Raw genomic sequence first — 18,041 nt, 5'->3', positions numbered from 1 at the left:
CTGTGTAGTCTTGTTTATATCTTTTTACAAAAATCTACAAATGATAACAAAAGCTATAAATAAAAGGTTTGGGTCTTTTGTTGTGTAGTGGTGGTTATTGTTGATGGTGGTGGTGTTGCTGTTTTAGTTTGGTTGTTTGTTTGTTTTCTTAATGGATCTTTGTTTCAAAAAGACCTCCAGAAAGAGGGTTATTAAAGGAAATGTCTGGTTTCTCAAAGATAATCCAATCTGCTTACTACCTCTTTTTCAATTGGCTAGGACACTCCCCACTTCCATTGTCTGTCCTTTAACCAGTGCAGAATAAGTACCTCCTCTGTAACTTAATCATTTTAGAGAGGTGCTTCATGCACTGAGTGATCAAGAGATTTACCCAGGGACACATAGCCAGTATATGTCAGAGGTGCAATATGAACTCAGATTTCATCTATAATGCTAAATCTCTATCCACACTACCTCTCATCACTAATCAGGACTTGATAAATATTTGTCTACTGATTTTCTTAAAGTGCTATTTCCCTTTCTACTTCATTGTTGCAACATGAGAAAACATTATAAAATCCTTATAAATGACCCAAGAAGGAGAGAAAATAAAACAACAAACAGCAATAGTCTTTCTTTTAAAAAAAAAGAGAAAAATCATGTAACTATTTAATAGAACTATCCTAGTTGAATTATAAATTATACACAGGTTGTTCCAAGTTGCTTCCTAAAGCCTACAATTGCTGACTGCAGCAGAGATGCTGGGAGATTTGAACAGGGTGATTGAGCTGAGAAGTACCAGCATATATTTCTATAGCTCTGATGTGACTAGTTTTGTGGAAGAGATTTGTCTTAGAAAAAAGAGCAAAGATTCCAAATATGGGAAACATTGCTGTGTATTGTTTCACTGCTTCTGTCAGCTGCAGCATAAGTGTTAGTTAGATGTATAAAGAGAGTTAACCCTCATTACTTCCTGGAGATAGATTTGGCCATGTTGTTTTATGTTAAACAAGCCCCCTGCCTCTGCCCTCCCCCCCAAAAAAAGCTTTTATACATGTACCTTCTGACCTGAACCTTCAGCAGTCATTTGCTATTTTGTTAATGTCATGTAAAAGTGCTGTCTTGGGAGGAAAAAAAAAAGGAAAGCCTTATCTCCAGATTTCCAAAGAACTCTTCCCCTCTCCTGCATACTGATGGCATAACAATACCAATAGATTGTTCCCATCTCCCCACCCCATCATATTAAAGTTGGACATTACGAGAATGGTATTGAATATATGGATTTTTGTATGTCTTTTATTGTTATTGTTTTCATGTAACACTTACTTTGAATAGGTCTCCTTGCCTCACACACCATTATCCAATCAACTGCCAAATCCTATTGACTACTTCCACAATATTTTTCACATTTTGACCCTTTCCTCTATTCCCATTATCCCATCTCTAATTTAGGGTCTTTTTACCTTTTGCCTAATCAACTAAATAAGATGTCTTTCTGTAGGGTTCTTAATGGAATGCACAAGTTTGCCCATGTTACTACCCTAATCAAAAGCCTTAACTGGTTTACCAACATTTAATACAGGATAAAATGCAGAACTCATAGAATCACAGGGTCTTGGGGTTGAGAAGGTATTTCAAAAACAAGCTGATCCAACCAATTCTGAAGCAGAAGACCTTAGACTGAGTTGCTAATTCTTATTTGAAGCCTCCAGTGATGATGAGTACAAGTCTCTTGAGGCTGACTATTGGGCTTTACCTTCTCTATCTCCAATTAACTCCAGCATAGTGCTTTTTCCCACAATAGCCTTTTATCAATATTTTTTTGGAACTGAATTGAAAGAAAAAACAATTTTACTTATGAACAGGGAAGGAAAAATAGTCCTTTGTTTTAAGGGTTGTCTTTTTTCCTCTATACTTTATTGGATTTATATACTTTCCTTTCACTTAATATCCCAACTTTTCTGGGTATAGCTTAGGGGAATATAACATTTCTTAAAAGCTTGATCACAACCACTGGGAGGCCCTGTACTCATCAGTTTAAAAGTCATCACAGGGAAACACATTTGTGACCTTTCAGCTTCCTGAGAAGCACTTCAAGGGTAAATGGACCCTTTCATCAGAAACTGCCTTGACCCCATTTAGAAAGGAGAGCTTTTCACCCTTGGGCATTCAATGTTCAAACAGTCAATCCCTCATGCAGAAGACCTGTAAAACTATGGTTCTCTGCATTAAAGCAAGATTGTGAAGAAGATAGTTGACAAACATTATTAAGCATATACAATGAAAAGAATAATGTACAGGACATTATAGAGATAAAAAATGAGGATAAAGTCACCCAGAATTCAGTAGAGTAAATCAAATTAGTCTATGTCCATTTTGTTCAAGGTACAATAAGTACATATAAAGTAAAATAGAGTCACTGCCAATCCCAATTAATTAGAGAAGGAAAAAAAAATAAAAAATCTACTCTTATTTGATTACATGAAGGTAGCTAGGTTAGTGGAGAGGGAATTGTGCCTAAAGTCAAAATATGAATTCAAATCTTGCCTTAGATACTAACTATTGGGCCTGGGTAGATCACTTTAACTTCTCTTATTGTTTCCTACTCTGCAAAATGGAGATAATAATAGATCACAGGATTATTGTAAAGATCAAATTAACTAATATTTGTAAATTGACTCTCAAACCCTAAAGCAGCACATACAATAATAACTATTATTATTCCTTTTGTTACATTATTGAGGATTAGAATTTGTTAGTACCAAATGGTCTATAGGAATTCAGAAAAGGGAGATGATCTTTCCTTACAATATGAAAAAGAACCATCTTCTCATTTCTGTTCCCAACATAGCCACCAAGTCTTACTGTGTTAATAAAAATTATAATTCTGCTAAAATTCCATTCAGTGGTTCCTCCATTGGCTATAGAATGACAACCAAATTACTCACTTTTGCTTATTATTAGCAAATTTGGGATTTGAAGTTGTCAACTTGAAATCTAGAAACCCCCAAGTTTAGTTAGCTTGAAAACTGAAGACATCAAGTTTGACCCTGTCACATGAGAATTTCTCTAGGAGGGAAATCCCAGCTTCACAAGTTTCAAAATAACAATAGACCTTAAAGGGCTTTAGGTGAAACTAGCAGACTCAATCAGATGTTAAATACCCTTTTGTCCTAGTTGATTCTCCCATTTCGTCAAAGTACTTTCTCAGGTAGCCCAGCCCTTGGGCTGGATCTTTCCCTTTTGGGTCTATTGTAAAGCAACCAGCCTCTCCCTGATAATCCTATCTAGAATTCTTTATTTCTTTGTAGCAACTATAAATCTAATCAGTCATGCTCTCCTGTACTCAGTTCCCAAGGAGGTATATAAGTTCCCCAGGCTTCATGGTTCTTTGGAGCTATCATCTCCCTTGGTGATTTCTCCCAAGGATACTTTCCCTAGAGTCCCAGGGTGTAGACCCTGTAAAGGTTTTGGTATTGAGCTCTGACATGACCAACTATTGGAATTATCCTTCTTCCCCCCAGAGTTCCAGGGTGTAGACTCTGAAAAGGTTTTGGCACCAGGCTCTGGATGTGACCAAATATTGGTCTTATTTTTCTCCTGATTAAAACTTGGTCTTTCTTTTTTTTTAAATTAAATTTATTTGATGAATTAATTTAGAATATTTTACCTTGGTTACATGATTCATCTTCTTTTACTCCCCTCCTCCCAGCCCCCTCCAATAGCCAATGAGTAATTCCACTGGGTTTTACATATGTCATTGATCAAGACCTATTTCCATATTATTAATATTTGCACTAGAGTGATTATTTAGAGTCTACATTCCCAGTCATATCCCCATCAACCCATGTGATCAAGTAGTTGTCTTTCTCCCACAATTCTTTCTCTGGATGTGGATAGCATTCTTTCTCATAAGTCCCTCAGAATTGTCCTGCATCATTGCATGGCTGCTAATAGAGAAGTCCATTACATTTGATTATGCCACAGTGTATCAGTCTCTGCTTACAATGTTCTCCTGATTCTGCTCCTTTCACTCTGCATCAATTCCTGGAGGTTGTTCCAGATCACATGTAATTCCTCCAGTTAATTATTCTTTTGGTCACAATAATATTCTATTACCAAAAGACACCATAATTTGTTCAGCCATTCCCCAATTGAAGGGCATCCCCTCATTTTCTAATTTTTTTGCCACCACAAAGAGAACAGCTATGAACATTTTTGTACAAGTCTTTTTCCTTAAGATCTCTTTGGCATATAAACCCAGCAATTGTATGGCTGGATCAAAGGGCAGGGAAAGACTTGGTCTGTCTGAGACTTTGCAGTTCTGTGTTCTTTCCAAGTTAACAAATTCAAACTCCCAGACTAGAAATCAAGATCCTCTACAGTTTGGTTCAGGCATACTTACCTCCATACCACTTATGCCCTCTGAATTCTTATTCTCTGATTCACTCTTCTGTTTTCTGTTTCTCCTTACCTGTCCATATTGTTCCCTAGCCCCTAAAGATGTCTTCCCCTGACAAAACCTTCATCTATATCTCTTCCTTTAATAACAATTATTATAAACATTTATAAGGCATTTTAAAACTTGAGTCACTTTACCAATGGCATATGATCCTCACAACTACTGCATGAGACATGGGCTTTTATTATTCTCATTTTAAAGATGAGGAAAGTGAGAAAAAGGTTAAATAACTTAACCATGTTCATAGAGTAAGTGTCTGAGGCAGAATTTGAACTTAGATCTTCCTGACTCCAAGTCCAGCATTCTATCCACTTTACCACCAAACTGCTTGTAGACATTTGATTCAATATTCAAGATCTACCTCAAATTTTATTGCCTTTGCAAATCCATCATTAATTCAATTCTAAGAAGTAAATTTTCTTTTCCTCTTGATTTTCATCAAACTTTGTTTGTACCTTCTTCACTTACTTCTGAATCACTCTGTTAAAACAAGTATACCACCCAACCCTGCAATTATGCTAATATCTGGGTCCTATGTTTGGGATAATACTTAACTCATGGCCCATTCCAGTATATGCTCTGCCAAATGACCAGAAAGGACCCATAAATAAAATAGCAAAGTATTTTTTTATATAGGAATAGGTCCCCAAGATCCATAGTTGTCAGAAATGTAATTAACAATTTTAATTGACATATAACTCTTTAAGATAGACATAGTAATTTTTACAAAGGATCACATTTGATCCTCAGAAGCAATGGAAACATTCTCAGTCCATATTATGTACTTTATGGTTAAGGAGTCACAATTGCCCACAAACTCATAAGCCAGTGGGGAAGGGAAATTTTTCTGGAAACCCCTCCTACTTTGTCAAGGTCTAGGGATCATGCTTCTCAGCTCATCTGTGGAAGCTCTATCCTTGGTTTCTCTAATATTTTGTTGTTCTTTGGGCTTCTTAAGAGATATTCTTAGAGGCTCTCCTTTCTTCAACTTCTGACTATGTCTTTTACTTGTCTGCTAGTACTGCTGTCTTAGAAAAATGTAGGTCTTTAGACTGAGATCTTGAACCACACAATTCAAGCTGATCTGACCAGTTGGAACTCAAAAAGAGCTACTCAGATTGCTCTGGTACTTCTTTGACTTACCTCACCCCAAGATTTACTTCTAGTCTATTTGGGGTCAATGAATTTCATCTATCTTTACTTTGCCCTAGTGTCCATTCAGTTATGTCCTTCCCAGTATGGTCAGCATTTCTTCCTGGGTACTTCCTAGGGATAAACTCTTGTACTTCTCCTCCATTTGTCCTTTCAAATCCCATTACATGGCTCAGAGATCATAATATGGTTATTATAAAAAATGTCCTACAAGCTCCAAAATCTTCTAAAAAGTACCCAAAATATTGGAGAAAGAGAGGCAGAGGTGGAAACCCCTACAGCACCTTGAGACAAAGACAAAGTTACCTGACCTTCTTAGATTCTATTTTGGCTTGCATTTAGGATTTATGTATAGTGAGGCTTGGGGTAGACTAATTTTTCTGTGAACATAAAGAGATATGTGCATTTCTGGGAATTGTAGCCCCAGAGTCAAAGTCGTTCCTTTCTGTCCTGAAAGAGATTGAGAGAACTTTGTAAGAAATGGCCCACTGGTCATCCTCATTGAGAAGGACTGATAAGAATATGAGAGAAAAATGCCCATGATTCCCAAGTCAAAGGATAGTCTCCCGAGTCTCCTCCTATTCCCAGTTAGAAAAATACATAAAGTACAATAGATATCCAAGTCCACACAAGTAAGAAGTAAATATACTCAGAATGACAAGTGCTTTGTGATCAGTGGACCATCTGCATATCTTCTTTTTACTGCATGTGAATACTTACCCAAATGGTATTGAAGACAAGAAGGCCAACAGCAACTGATGCATGTCTTTTCAATTTACCTTGTGGCTAAATAGAAGAATTCAGTCAAACAAGCAATAAATCTGGCAATGGTAGCACAGGTGAGTACATACTTGATTAGCTAAGCTAAAGAGACAGCTGCTCCCTAGTCAATCCAACCATATTCCTTTGCATCCTCTTTTCTGTGCCTGCAACACTGGCTTTAATGTAAGAGCCTTTTTTCCCAAACCTAGGAATAAAAAGAAACAAACTAAGAAGAATTATCCTTAAAAAAAAAAAAAGAAGGCTACTGCCAACTATTTTGCTGAAAGCATATTCTAGTTTGATGTCCACTGGGAGGTTGATAGTGGAAGAGCTGAGGTTAATTGCACACAAGATTGTTTATCACTAGGCAAAATCAAGTCATTTTATTTTATTAACTGGACTCCCTTTTGAATTTGAGGAAAGAAATTTGATCTAATAATGAGATTGGGAAATTGGATCTAGAAACATGGATTCATATAATTTCAAATGGTTCTTAACAGTTATTTATCCCAACCAGGTATCCACCATAAGAATCTTCCCCATTATAGTCCTAACAGCTGGTCATTCAGCCTTTGCTGTTATACTTATAGTGATAGGAAACTTCACTACCTTTAAAAGCAATTTGAGACATTTTTGGACATATCTATGCATTAGAAATTTCTTCATTAGAACTCATAGACCTGGGGGCAGCTAGGTGGATTAGTGGATTGAAAGCCAGGCCTAGAGACAGAAGGCCCTTGGTTCAGATCTGGACTCAGACACTTCCTAGCTGTGTGACCCTGGGCAAGTCACTTAACCCCCATTGCCTAATCCTTACCACTCGTGTGCCTTGGAACCAATACACAGTATTGATTCTAAGATGGAAGGTAAGGGTTAAAAAAAAAAAGACCTCATAGATCCAGAATACTCTTAGAAACAAAAAAGACCTTATAGATCATCTAGCCTAGTGTAGCTCATTTTACAGGTAAGGTAACAGATTCAGAGCAACAAAGATTCCAGTGTTGGACATCATCAACTACAAAGCACAGATTGAAACACAGGTTTTCCAACTCTAAGATAAGCATCCTTTATATCACATTATACAATCCTTAAAATTGACCCAGGGGAGCAGCTGGGTGGCTCAGTGGATTGAGAGCCAGGCCTAGAGACAGGAGGTCCTAGGTTCAAATCTGGCCTCAGCCACTTCCCAGCTGTGTGACCCTGGGCAAGTCACTTGACCCCCATTGCCTAGCCCTTACCACTCTTCTGCCTTGGAGCCAATACACAGTATTGACTCTAAGACAGAAGGTAAGGGTTTAAAAAAAAAAAGACTGATCCAAACTCTTTTCCCCTCTATTTTCATTAATTGATCCTGTTTCTGCTCTTTGGAACCATGCAAATAACCTCGTCCTTCAGCTTCATGATAAGCCTTAAGGTGTTTGTAAATAGAAATTGATAACTGAACAGCTAGTTGGTGCAATGGATAGAGCACTGGACTTGAAATTGGAAAGATTCTCTTCATGGGTTCAAATCCTCAGACACTTAGTAAATGTATTACCCTGAGCAAGTCATTTAACCCAGTTTACCTCGGTCCCTTCTCTGTAAAGTTAGAAGAGTTAGAATAGGAAATGGCAAACCACTCCTGTATCTTTGCAAAGAAAAACTCCACACGGGTTCATGAAGTCATACATAAATGAAATGACTGAATGACAATAATCATTGCTTATGGTGTCTTCTCACATAAATAGTTAAAGATATCTAATACCTTCAACCATTCCTTATATAATATGGTTTATAGACCTCTATAATCACTAGACGCACCATCTTGTGGAATAAATTCTAGTTTGTTAATATCTCTTTTAAAGTGTGACATTCAAAACTGCCTTTTATTGTTTGGTACAAGTGAATCAGATGCCAGCATTTCAATCAAATCATGTATATGCTTCTTATAAGATAGCACAAAAACACATGGTGTGCAAGTCTTGAGATTTGGGCTTCCATCAATTTCATTTGAAATCCCCTGCAGTTAACTTTAAACTACTATTGTGATAATCCTGGAAATAACTCCAAGTTGACCCTATAACCCTTCTTGTCTCACTTGTGAGCTGCCAAAGCAGTCAGGCAGCATCTTAGCCATTAAGTTCTGTTTATAACTTGATGGATTTCTCACTGGACCATCCTTTAGACATCAGTTTTGATTTGCTTCTCTGGCTTTAATCTACCTCTTTTCTCTGAACTTTGGCTGTCCAGAGTAATCTCTGCACTAATCTCCATTGGCATCCTTAGGAGAGTGGTAAACTGACCTGCTCATTAAATCAATAGGCAATCAATGGATGTGTCCCTCACTAGACAATGAAGCTTTGTTACAACTGTTGGTGTGTGCTTACACTTCACTATAGGGAATTTTCTCCAAATAGCAGCAAAGTGATGGCACATAGGGTATTTAGTAACTATTTCAGAGCCTTCTGAGACCTCTATTGAAGCACTATGGGAAAGCATTTATTTTGCTTTCTCCGTGCTCTTAAAAAACAGTGGTTTTCCATTTCATGTTGCAGTCTCTTTCCCTTACCTCTCATCCCTATCCAAACCACCATTGAACCCTCCTCTGTAACAAAGAAAAATAGTTAAGTAAAGCCAGTTAGTGTAATGGCTATATATGAAAGGATATACAACATTCCACATTCATAGTCCCTCAAGTTTTTATTTGTTTTTCCCCCTTAATCAGTTTTGGGGGGGCCAAGTTTGCTTATTAGAATTGATCAGATCAAATCAAATGTCTATTAGTTTTATTTTTATTTACATAATTATAGTCATCCTAACTATAGATGTTCTGCTTATATAACAACATATCAGTTCACAAAAGTTTTTCTTTGCTTCTTGGAATTTTTTGTACTTCCCATTTTTAAGTTATAAATATATTTCATTACATATGTGAATTGTTTTAGGTATTCTCCAATTGAAGGGCAACTACATCATTTCCAGGATTTGGAGGAAATATGGAAATGTGTTACTACAAATATTTCAATATCTACATGACCTTTTTTTCCATCTTTGACTTCCTTAATGTTGATACTCAGGAGTGGAATCCTGGCATTAAAAGTTTGGATTGGACTAATTATTACTCCAGCAAAAATGTTCTCTGCACACTTAATATCTGACATTTATTGTCTTCATATATTACAAAAACATTCACATGCATTTTCTCTTTTCATTCTCTTTTCAACCAGGTGACATAGATAGAAATACAATTATTATCATTAATTCCCAGATAAGGAAATTGATTGAGGCTTAAAGAGAACAACAATTTTCTTTCCCAAGATTACACAACTAGTAAGTGGCAGAGAGAGCTAGAATTGAAATTGGCATCTTTTAACTCCAAGTTTCGTGCTCCTTCCCCTATACCTCACTTCTTCTCCTTATCTTCTTGTATCCTAAAACCACTTCTCTAGTTCTTATTCAGAATTCTTACTAATGGAATAGATCAATTTGAAATGAATCATTTTATGCTTTCAATCAGTCAACAAGAATTTATCAAGCACTTACCATGTGCCATGCATTGTGCTAAGTGATAGAGATATAAAGAAAAAGACAAAAAAAAATCATATTTATTTTCAAGGACTCTGCCATCTGCTGTGTGGAAGACAACTTGCAAACAACTACATACAAACAAGGTCTATACAGGATAAATTAGAGTTAGTCCAAAAGAGAAGGCACTATCATTAAGAAAGATTGGGAAGTGACCACCATTGCCTAGCTCTTACCACTCTTCTGCCTTAGAACCAATATCCAGTATTGATTCTAAAACAGAAGGTAAGGGTTTTAAGTTTAAAAAAAAAAAGATTGGAATGGACTTCATTTAGAAGGTAAGATGTTAATTAAGCCTAGAAAAAAGCTAAGGAAGCCAAGAGATGGGGATGAGGAGAATTGCAGTCATGGTATACATGATGGTAAAAATGCATGCGGTCATAGCAGTTGGTTTTGTGGTGGCAAAGACCTGAAAACTGAAAGGATGTCCATCAGTTAGGGAATGACTGAATAAGCTGTGGTGTATGATTGTAATGCAACTCTATTGTATCATCAGAAATGATAAACAAGATGACCACACACAAAAAAATCAAGTGTGGAGAGACTTGTATGAAGTGATACAAACTGAGATAAACAGAATCAGAAGGACACTGTACACAGTAACAGCAATAAAATAAGATAATGACCAACTATCAATGACAACTATTATCAACAAGGCAAGGATCCAGCAACTCAAAGGTACTCATGACAAAAAGAGACTATCCACTGCTACAAAAAAGGAACTGACAGAGTCTAAATGCAGATTGAAGTGCACCATTTTTCACTTTATTTCCTCTGTGAATTTTTCTCTAGTCTAAGCAAAATGGCTTGTTTCACAATATGAGGAAGATGGAAATATATATTTTATGATAACATATGTACAACCTGTATCATTCAATCTGCCACCTTAAGGAAGAGGGAGGGTTGGAAGGGAGAGAAAGAATATGGATTGCAAAACATCAGAAAATTATTATAAAAATTATATCAATATGCAATCTGGAATAAAAGAAAAAAAAGAAAATATATTGAGTCAGAACAAGAATGTTTTATTTCAAGAATAGCAAGGCAGTGTCACTGTATTTCAGGATATAGAGAGGGAAATAAGGCATAAGAAGATAGGAGGGAGTTAGATCATGAAAAGTTTTAAAAGCAAACAGATTCTGGAAATAAGAGGAAACCAGTGGAGTTCACCAAGTGTGTATATGGGGGGTGTAATATAGCCAGACTTCTCTTTAGGAAGATCACTTTCTTGGCTGAGTGAAAGATAGTCCAGAAGGGGAAAAGACTGGAAGCAGAGAGACCAATCATGAGTCTATTGGAAAAAATCCAGGAATGGAGTGATGAGAGCCTGTAAGCTTGTCATGGTGGCAGTATCAGTTGGGAAAAGGGTGTGAATATGAGAGAGATTAAGAAGGAAAAATCAATGAAACCTAACAATAGATTGTGAAAGAAAATTAGTTATTAAAGATGTCACCTAAATTGCAATCCTGAATAATTGAGAGGAATGAGGCCTTTGGTTACAAATAAGAAAGTAAGAGAAAATATCTAAGGCAGTATTGGCAAACCTTTTAGAGACCAAGTGCCCAACTGCAACACTTACACTGAATATGAGCACCCCACCTTATCCCAGACAGGGGAGGGATGAAGTGTTCCCATTGGGCTGCTGGGCATAGGGGAGAGTATGAGAAATTTTCTCAGGCACACATGAAGAGGGGAAAGGGAATAGCCCCCTCTGGCACAGATGCCATAGGTTTGCCAACATGGGTATAAGGGAAAGGGGTGGAACACTTAATTCCATTTTAGACATGTTGAGTTTAAGATGTCTATAAAACATCTAATCTAAAATGTTCAACAGGCAGCAGGAAATGAGAGATCTCAAGTCAGGAAATGGTTTAAAGTTAGACAAACAGATATGAGAATCATATGCATGAAGAAGATAATTGAATTCATGAGGAATTGATGAGACCATCAAGAAAATAGTATAGAGGGAGAAAAGACGAGAGCCCATAACAGATCCCTGGGAGATACCTATGGTTTGTGGGCTTGACTTAAGAACAGATCCAGCAAAGAAGTCTTGAGAAGGAATGGTTCCATAGATACCACTGTAGTTGATAGGAAGCTATAAATTATTTTAACAAACATTCTGCTTGCATTAAGGGCTATACCAAGAGAGAACTGTAGTCTATAGTAACAGCTGAATGGTGAGACAAGATAAACAGTTTTAGAAGTATTGGTGAAGAAGGTGAAAGTTGTACAGAGTTTTAACTAAAGAGAGAGATACAATCATCCAAAGAATATCTATTCAATACACCAAAGGCATTCTTATAAGTCTTTTAACATTCTGTAGGTAGCCATGTAGTACTTTAGTCAACCAGCTACTATCCTATTTCTCTCATTAAAATTGGCACAGATTCTTTTCTGATCAATCATTAAATTGTTTATACTACTTGTTGGGGCAACTCATCTTTGGTTATGTGTTATAACCTATTTACACCCATGATGAATCTACTTAATGTCCATTGGGTCACCTATAATTTTAATTCTCTAGAGATCATTGTGTTCTATAATTTGCAATTAGAAAGCATCAATAAAAACATAATGATGCAAAAAAAAAAGGAAGGACATTTCTGTCATGGAGTGTTTTGAATTGGAAGTACAGTCTGGTTTCTTGAATGCAATCCAGCTTGTTTTCCTTCTCCTATCCAATTCTGGGCCAAGATCATTATCCATTTATAGTGCCTAACAAAGATATATGTACTAACATGGACTAGTTCAATGGGCTGTTCATCCAGCCTCTTGTGATTATCTGGGCAATAAGCATTCTTCACCCACTTGATTTTTCCTATATGAACTGAGAGGTCAATTTCCTTTGAGGGGGTGGTGCCATAAATTTTTCCAGCAAAGCTCACTTAGTCAAACCTTGACATAATATGCCCAATTCCAAGAACCACCTTTTAAGATCAATATTGATAAGTTAGAATTCATTCACAGATGAATGACCAAAGTGGTGAAGGAACTAAAAACTGTATAATATTAGAATCGGTCCAAGGAATTGGCAACGTTAAAATGTAAAAGAGAAGATTTGTGGGAACATGATGTTAACCAGGTGTCTGAAGGACTTTAATATTTTTGTTGTTGTTCCCATAGTCAACTTAAGATCCTTGGTACAGAAGGAAATTATAGGAGGCTTTGGAAGCTCCAAATTCAGTGTTAGAAAAACAACTTCCAAAGAATTAGAGGTTACAAAAAAAGTAGAATGAACTATTTAAAGACAGTGATTTCTCCATTATTGTAAATCATCAAGTGATGGCTAGATGACCCTTTGTCAGGTGGATCCTGGCAGGAATCACACTTTCAAAGTTACTCTGAAACAGTTAGTCTACATGAATTCTGAGGTCTCTTTCGTCTATGGAAATCTACGATTCAATGAATACACATAATAATGAGCTCTAATTTATATCCTATAGAAATGAGTCTAATATAAAATTCTCTGGTAAAACGCATTATTCAAGGGTACAGTGTTTTTTGGCATCTGACTATAGATAACATTCAGTATTTCTGTAATTCTAGATTATTTGGACTTGGATCAGGATAAGGAGAATGTTTTCAACTTTCTTTGTATACCCTTTCATGTTTTTTGTTCAAAGGCAGACCCGAATGCCCTTTTGATTTTCTAAGCACCACAGGGGAATTTGGCTAGGGGACTTTAGCTGTTGTGTGCAGCCCTAGCATTGAGCTGTAGCTGCTAATGTCATTTTAAACATAGTTTTCTTATTTGTAAATTAGCTTGTGGATTTGCAAGCTTCCTACTACTAATTACTAGATTAGCTCAAGTTATCCTGCAGGGAAAACAGTGGCTAGGATGCTGGGAAGACAAACAAGGCAGTGTTAGCACTGATGCTCATTTGCATAGTTCATATATCTTTGGGCTTACAGGAAGATAACCCCCTGCCTCTCCTAGTTAAGTTTAATATGGCATTTAGAGTTTTGCATAAGAATATTAGGCAACAAATTAGCCCAGGAAGTTCAATTAATCATAATCCAAAGCAAACTCAAGGGAAGAGATAACCAAACAAACAAACTCCTTAACATTTAGATCTTTCCCCAACCTGTGCCAGGTGGTAGGACAGAACTGACTAACAGAAATGACCTAGGAGGAAGCTGAGAGAAACAGCAGTGGCATAGGAGCATGGTGGACACTGAACCTCATATTAAATCTGCTCAGGTGATTGCCCTTGGACATTCATATTTTAGTAAATTGAGAATATATGTGATTTTCTCAGTATAAATGCTCCCCCATCAAAAAATGTCCTAATGTTCCCACATCTAAGCACTTGGTGTCCATGAATTTTTGCAGCTAAAATTCATCACCCTATGGCTAGCATGGCTGGTGATATGCCTCAAAGTCTGGGAAAAGGAGGGAAGGAAGGAAGGAAGGAAAGAAAGAGGAAAAAATAATACATTAAGTTCTTACATTTGCCAAGTGTTATATTAAGGACTAGGAGATGCATATACAAAAGTGAGATAATCCATAATAATCTAATTATAGGAAATAATACCACATTTTGAGAAATAGAATGGGGAGGGGAGGTCACAAGTAAATAGAACCATACAAGAGATGATTATGACTGCTTTCCTATGGAAAGGTTAATTTGATTACATTCCAGAATAGGAATGAGTGGGTGAAGGAGGTGGTAGCACACAGGCAACAAGGAGCAGATGCCAAGAAAATGTCTAGGATGGACTAGAATGCGTGTCTGGAGCCACTAAATATAGTAGGCCATGTGTTATGCTCACCCAACAGGACAGCATAAGCACTAAGATGCAGTTACTGAACTTACAGCAAGTGTCCTACAGGGAGATAGCCAAATTCCCTTTACCAACTGAGCAGGATCTGTTGGAACTTAGAACCTCTAACATAGCCTTTAAGAACCCACGGTTGCCTCCATACCACATTGAGGAATCTGAGGAAGACTTTAGTAGAATTAGTATATCTATGAGGCTCAAGTAAATAGAGTTTATATCCAGCCACAGATCTTTACTAGCTCTGTGGCCTTATGCATAGGCATATCATTTACTCTCTGTCTGCCTCAATTTCCTCAACTGTAAAATGGGGATGCTAATCACCTACCTAATGGGGTTATTGTGAGAATCAAATGTGATAATGTTTATAATTTTTAGTACAGTGCTGGGCACATGGTAGGCACTTAATATATGCTTGTTCCATCCCTCCTCCCAATCTGAATTTTAAGAATAATTTTATTATCCTGATTTAACCATATTTTAGTCAAAAGGTCCTAAAAGCACAGAGAAGCAAGCATCTTTTCAAAAGTTATATGGTATTTTATTACTGGTTTTAAATTGCATTGGATAGTATAGAGTCCTGGGCTTGGAGCCAGAAGACATGACTTCAAATCGAGGCTCAGACACTACTAGTTATGTGGCTTTGGCAAATCACTTAACTTCTGTTTGCCTTAATCCACTGGAGAAAGAAGTGGCAAGCCACTCCAGTATCTTCATTAAGAAAAACTCATAGGGGGCAGCTGGGTAGTTCAGTGAATTGAGAGCCAGACCTAGAGATGGAAGGTCCTAGGTTCAAATCTGGCCTCAGACACTTCCCAGCTATGTGACCCTGGGCAAGTCACTTGACCCCCATTGCCTAGCCCTTACCACTCTTCTGCCTTGGAGCCAATACACCATACTGACTCCAAGACGGAAGGTAAGGGTTTAAAATAATAAAAAAAGAAAAGTCCATTGGCATTATGGTCCATGGGTCATGAAGAGTTGTGACTGAACAACAACAAATCCTACCCTATAGGATTATTAAACTATTGCAAAAGACTCCTAAATGATCTTGCCTCAAGATTCTCCCTTCTCCAATCCATCCAAAACATAGCTGACAAACTGATTTTCTTAAAGTTCAGGTCTGAAGGTTTCACTCCTAGAAAGAGCTCCAGTGACATTAATTCTTCTAGGATAAAAAACAAATTTCTCCATTTAGCTTTTAAAATTCTTTGCAGCTAAGTCCTACACATTATTGCTTTTCTTGAACTTGTTGGTCCACCTAAAGTGGCCTCTTTGGATGTTCTCAGAACAAGACATATTGCATTAAACTAGGTCTGTAATAGATCACAGGTCATGTAGAATATCCTAAGCCCCTTGTGATTGCACAACTATAACCATTTGGTTTCGATATAAGCTACATATTCCTGTTGTTGTTGTTGTTGTTGTCCTTCATTTTTTAAGAGGACCCTTAACTTGAGTGTGAATTGGATTTAAGTGAGGCAGAATTGCACAAAGTAATCAGCCTCTCTTTCTCTTCTAGGGTCATCAAAGTCTGGTAGCAATAAGTCAGGATGACTGGTGATGGTCTGGGATTGTGAATCTTGAAATTTTTCAGACTTGTGAATGTTAAAAATTTCCACATTGGGGAATTTTCCATTGGAACAATTACCTACTGGGAACATTCCCCATTTTGACAGTGAGAACTCTACTTGGATCAGAAATGGGAGGTCCTCTACTCCACCCATACTTAAGACTGCTTTAGGGGAGAAAACTCCTTGCTAAACAATGAAAGTACTTAAAACCATACTTATGATGAGGCAAAAAGTTCTTTAAGCCATGCCTATTTTTAGAATTTATACAATAGGGTGCTAAGTACCTATTAAAGGTCAGGCAACTTGTAAACTTGCCAGGGGCAAAGAGGTGAAAAACTTACTCAGAAGTTTTCTCTGGTTCAAACTTACTAAAGGGATTAGTTGACCCAGCATTGTTTTTTTCTGATTCAAAGTTACTAAAGGGATTAGTCGACCCAGCAATAAATTCAGAATGGGCTGTCCTTTGGAAACGTCTACTGTGATTGGTAGATGGAAGAACTTAGGGGAGGTGACATAGGAGAAAACCCCCTATATAAGAAAAAACAGAAAGCTCTTAGGAAAATCCTTTTGGAGGATCACTTGAGGAGAGGCTCTGGAGAGGGGAAGCTCTTGGAGGACAATCTCTAAGGAGGTCTCGCTGGAGCTCCTCTGAGGGGACTCTGTCCCTCTGGAGGCTCTTGAGAGAGGCCCTTTAAAACAGTCTCTGGCTGGAAGGCTCTTTGAGGAGACTCTGTCACTAGAATCCTTGCTTAGACAGACCTTGTGGTGAGTGATAAAAGACTGACTGACTGATCTCTCTCTCTCTTAAGACTCAGGTCTAGGCCATGTTGGCTTAAGGCCCTTCATACTTATTTCCTTTTTCTCTATTTCTCTCTTTTCTTTAATTCCTCATTGTATTATTACTTAAATTCTCTATAAAACCCAGTTGACTTGGGTATATTCATAATTGGGAATATTTCCCTGGCGACCACCTTATATTTGATTTAAAACCAAGACACTGTAGTGAAACATATTTTCTGTTCACAAATTTACTCACCCACTCTTATATCTACTATAATTTATATCTTCCACTATTTTACTCACTACAGTTTACAACCTCAACTATTTTAACTCTTACAGTTTATGACAATCAACTCTTTTAATCACCACAGTTTATGTCTCTAACTATTTTAAATATTACAGGATACAGTGGATTTCTTTGGTGTCCTCAATTTCTGACCAGGCTTTAAGTGCTCCACAAAGCCTGCTTTAGTCACTTTCATGGCTGTTGGAACAAATTGTTCCCAACTGCCTGTTCTGCCACAGGGGAAATCTTCACATGCTTGGGATAGGCTCCCCCTCCCCTCCCCCCCCTGCCCATAATTCACCTATTGGTTTGAGACTTTTCAGTTACCCTCAGCCTGGCTTAGTCCAGGTTTAACTGTCTACCAAGACAGTTTTATTGGGATATGGCTGCCAATCCCATCCAAATCATAATACTAGGTTAAAATGGGAATTAGCACACACTTATTTGGAAAAATGAAAACATGCCCAACACAGCTTAGCCCGACACAGCTTAGGGTGGAGGTATTTGGAGGAGAAAGGGATTTATTTGGAAGAGGGGAGAAATATAAGGACCTTGGGTTCAAGTCAATGCTATCATTCATTCTCTCTCTCTCTATATATATATATGACTCAATGCCCCTTTTTTTCTGAAGAGGGAATTGTAACCTCTATCAAAATTTAAATCCTTCTCTCTAATATCTCCTCCCTCCCCTTAGGAGTAG

This window comes from Monodelphis domestica, chromosome 1 (genome assembly GCF_027887165.1).
Source record: "Monodelphis domestica isolate mMonDom1 chromosome 1, mMonDom1.pri, whole genome shotgun sequence".
Classification (NCBI taxonomy): domain Eukaryota; kingdom Metazoa; phylum Chordata; class Mammalia; order Didelphimorphia; family Didelphidae; genus Monodelphis; species Monodelphis domestica.
The sequence above is the reverse complement of the archived record's forward strand: the minus strand, read 5'-3'. Positions refer to the sequence as shown.